Below are 5,005 nucleotides of genomic sequence, written 5' to 3' on the forward strand. Positions count from 1 at the left end.
TAAACTGTGAAGTGTCCATTTGATATAGTCATTGTATATAGATCAATCCTCCATAAATAATTCATAATTAGAGTCAGGTAAGATCCGTTAACCTCTCTAATTATATCTGCATCTTTGAGTACCATTGATTCTCTAATGAATAATGATTCATAAAACACATTCATGAACCAGGGCGCTCTTACTAATCCAAGTACCGAATCAACACTCAAGATAATTATTTATCTACTTCTTTCTCAAGAAGGAATGGATTCCATCTCGTATAATAACATTCCCGGCTACCTATTTCATCATGTCTCCAAAATACAAGGAATAGGATTCAGGGTCTCGGAATCTGTACCGAGTAAATCAAAAGACATAAATCCATAAATAGGAGTTTGTTAAGAACTCAGGATTAAGATCATTCTATATATGACCATCGGTAGACTCAATTAGAATTTCTATGCTTAACAGAAATTATTAGAAATTTATATTGTGTCTGTGTCCCTGTTCCACACAATCTCATTATACGAAATACACGCATTCAATATCTCACCATATTAACAGTGCGGATAGCACCGTTCCATTCTATATGGGAATGACATGTATTAATAATGTTTTAATTAAAGATTCCGAACTTTAATTAAATTCATTATGAACAATGTTTTTGATTATTATCCTTAAACACTATCCTCTCGTATATAACACTTATATACTATGTTTAAGGTTACATAAATAATCACGAAATTTTCATTTGATACTCATAAAATATTCATAAATATATGCACATAAAATGATGAATAAACTCTTTTATTAATTAAATAATAAATATCCTATTACATCTTATGCTTCTAGGACACTATTCCCAACATTTGAGGCTACAGTTTTTTTTTGTTTACTGCATGTTCAACCTCCTCCATGTGGTTTTGGTTTTTATGGGGGTTTTGAGTGAAATTGATGTTTGAAAGCCAAAGAGAATGAAATTTGGAGCAAAACCCATCTAAGAACGTCAAAAATGGACCACCGGAGCTCAATTTTCCGGTGGGTCAGGTCGCGGATCCGATCGGATCTTTTCTGCAGAAATCAGAGCTCAGGGAAGCTCCAAACGACAGTTTCATCCTTGCGAAAAATGACATGTCATATGCAACATTTAACAGCGGTTGTCGTATTGGTGAAATGACATGTCGTTTCCTATAAGCCCAAAATGACATGTCGTTTTTGGGGACCAAAAAAAAAAAGTTTACCGAACTTTGACCGGTCTGTACGAACACATCTGAAGTCCGTTTTGACCGCCGTTGCGCTCCATTTTTCATTTCCTACCCAATTAATGATTTATTTTGGGTTTGGGCCACCATATAATCATGTTTTAATATTTTTATATTATTGATTGTATATTTTTATGGGTGGCTAATTCTCACAATTTTCAAACAAATTTTTTCTGGGCATTTCGTATACAATTTGTTTGATGATTGACACTATAAAATTTATATTATGTTGTTATTATTATATGGCATATTTAATTGTGAGAATTCGACAATAGTGAATGTTTATGTACTCGCTTGTCGTGAGTCTAAACATGTCAAATTATCTGCGTATGTTACGAAGCTCTCCCACAAAATTTAACATTTTCTTTTGAAAAAGGACATTGGGATATACACACTCTTTACATGGATGCACATGAGCTACCATAAAATATTTTTATTTAAATATTTGTTTATTTTAATAATTTTCATATATTTTCAAGGTAGTTTAAATTCTCACTATTTTGAGACCTAAAATTTTGGGGCATGTTTGTTACTCTATATTATATGGTCATATTTTATTTATTCTCCCACATAATTTGATATTTTGGTAAATAAAATTTAGACATATAATATGGATGTTTGTTCAATTTTGAAATGCCCATTTTGTGTTTAATGTTTTAATGTCTAATTATTTGTATAGGCATACATGGTCTCTTTTGTGTTAAAGTGAAAATAAAAATTTTAGATAGAAGCTCATATGCAAAGCTTAAGCTATAAGTTTATCCATAATTTATTTATTATTGCTATCATTATTATTTGATATCTTGTTTTATATGAGTATCATGTGTTTTGATTACGCTATCCAAGTGGGAGAAAATTAGAAACATTTTTTTTAGATTAGCATAATCACTAACTCACATACTATTATCAAATAACAAATTGTGGGATTATATGGATAAACTTAATTTGTTGATTATGTTCTGAAAGTCCTACGGGTAATGAAATTATTCTATCAATAGTTTTATTGCTTGGTAGGACGCTTGAGTCTTGTTGGAGCTTAAGCTTGTTGTCTTTATCCATGTATTTTGTTTACATATTATTATTTGACATTTTGTATTATATGAGTATCATGTTTTTGATTATGCAGTCTAAGTGGGAGAATATTGTGAATGGTTATGTGTAGACTTGCATAATTACTAAACTCATATTATGGTCAAATAATATATTAGAGTGTTAATGATAAATGTATGTATTTACCATATTGCTAAGATCCATACATGCAATTAAATTATCCTATCGATAATTAATTATTTGGTAGGATGCTTAGACCGGTAAGGAAGTTTTTTGGATGTCATGAACCACATAATCTTTACTACCCTATCGGTGGTGGATTGATGCATTTGGTTGTGATGTTTGATGAATTGTCCTTACCTACAAAAGAGTTCTATTCTTGCTCAATGGACTCTAGCACACAATGATCATATTGGCTTGGATCATTGGGAAGGCTAAGTAAAGGGCAAATTGCATGATCTTGTTTTACATGTCTATTGTTGGTTGCCCCTTTTATTTTATTTAGCCTTAAGAAATCCTTGTATCTCCGCTATCTTGACGCTAAATGGGACAATCCATTATATATGGTATGAATCTCTTTATGAATTTGTTAATGATGAAATAGACATAACCTTGAGAATGGATGTATTTCCTAACTCCATTAATGTGTTGAGAAACTCTATGATGAGTAGGAGTGTATGGATAACACCGAGTTAGTAGCGTCTCAATTTTAGGATGAGACAGTCACTAAAATTAACTTTATGGAGAGCGTTGTTGATAAATGCATATGTGTAAAGTTAGTGGGAGCAGTTGCATGTTTCTGTTTTTTTATCGGTGACAGCTTGCTCGCACCTATGATTCTGACCTACTGGTTGAGACAAATAGCATGCTGCCTAGTCATTTTGGTATGAGAATCTTACAAAAGCTTCTTATGTTCTAGGCATGTAGATTCTCCATGACAAGAATAAGTGCATTTTTAGTCATCTCAGAAAACCTATATTGTTCTTGTTTCGAACAGGTTCAGTATGCATTCTTATTCTCCTGGTAGCATTATTTGTTAAAGTGACAAACTCTCAAATGTGTAATGTCTTTATGGTGAAGTAAGAGATATCATATCAAATTGTCCCTTATGCTTACATGTTTAGCAGCCAGATGTATGCTTAAGTATGCACACGTCTTATTATTATGTTTGTTGTTGACATGCATATTCAGTACTTTAGTGATTGTTGTTATTATTACTGAATTAACTGGGAATGAAATACCAGATAGTTGTGTATCAGCAAACTAACACTTTTGTTATAGTTGGATCTCGTGATGCCGATTAGACAGGCTGCATAAATGATAAAAGGAAGAGCTACTTTGTTGAAAAGTGTCAAATAGACACTCGTAGCGTCCTTGACTGTGATGCGGAGTATACGTGGCGTATCGTGAGGCTATTTGTGTGATGTGATTATGGAACCTTGTTTCAGCATTATGAGTAGTTCACTCCATTTCTGGACCGGCTGAAACTATATTGTGAAAGTTCCATAATAGTATATTTTTCTTAGAACACCATGAGCATTGTCCACTTAAGCATAATGATGGTGTGTTCTATTTTTGTAAAGAGAAATTGTAAAGGCCACATCGTTATTGAAAACACGCCTATAAACAACATGTTGGTAGTTCCACTAAAGGCTTACCTATTAGGTATTTTAAGAACACGCATCCCACTCAGACTGTAAGGAGTGTGTAGTTGTATTGAGTTAGTGGGAGTTTACTGCCATTTGTGTGTGACATGTTGTTATTGATAAGGATTGCTTATGCCTCAAATAATACATGCACATTCATGGATCTGTCACTTTATGTGTGATTTTGTGTTGACACATTTTTTAGTTGGCAAAGTGACAAGTTGAAAAGAGACATCTAGTTGTTAGTCTCTATCATTAGTTTCGATCCATATATTAAAGTTGTCGTCATGCTTTGATGAATCTCTAGCGCCACATTATGTATAATGATTATATCATGTCGATAAATTATTATGCATGATTATTTTGGACTTGTGTTTGTTATGTGAGATTTTTAGTTGATGCTTATGCTGTGATGAGTGAATGTTTGTTATATGATTATGTCGTCCAAGTGGGAGATTGTTGGAATATTTTTATGTGGACTTCCATAATCATAATAATTCACTCTGAATTAATTAAAGCATTTTATAGACAACTGTGTTAACACATGCATGTATGTTAAATATCGGTCCATAATGGGATGGACACTTGTTTTATTGACTCGCTTGAGGCATATGAACTCCCTCTATCTCATAAGATTTGGTCAGCCCATTGGACTAGATACCCTCTCCAATGAATATTGCTTAAAGCCCTTGGGCCTATTTGGTTATATAGTTAGCCACCCTTTTGTTTTTGATGTGCTTGTTGGGGGTTTTTTGGGGTGTGGCCGAACGGTGTAGAGAGGGAGAGATAGGGAGGAGCTCAAGAGCACCTCTTGCCATTCTTCCTCATGTTTACAGGTTCTCCATTGATTCTGGCCACCCATTGGTGGATTCCGGTGACCGTGGACGACGCCTTTCGTTGTCTACCAGAAGAGGTAATCTTTCTTTGTCCACCTTAATGTATGCCTAAATCTCAAACAAGTTTTATGGTATTTTCAAATTTATAGTTAGATTATTATTTTTTGATCTTGTTTAAATTGTGTTGAGATCATTAAAATCTAGCAATAGATCATCGCGAAGCTGCAATGGC

Source organism: Morus notabilis, unplaced genomic scaffold (assembly GCF_000414095.1).
Source record: "Morus notabilis unplaced genomic scaffold, ASM41409v2 Scaffold184, whole genome shotgun sequence".
Taxonomy (NCBI): Eukaryota; Viridiplantae; Streptophyta; class Magnoliopsida; order Rosales; family Moraceae; genus Morus; species Morus notabilis.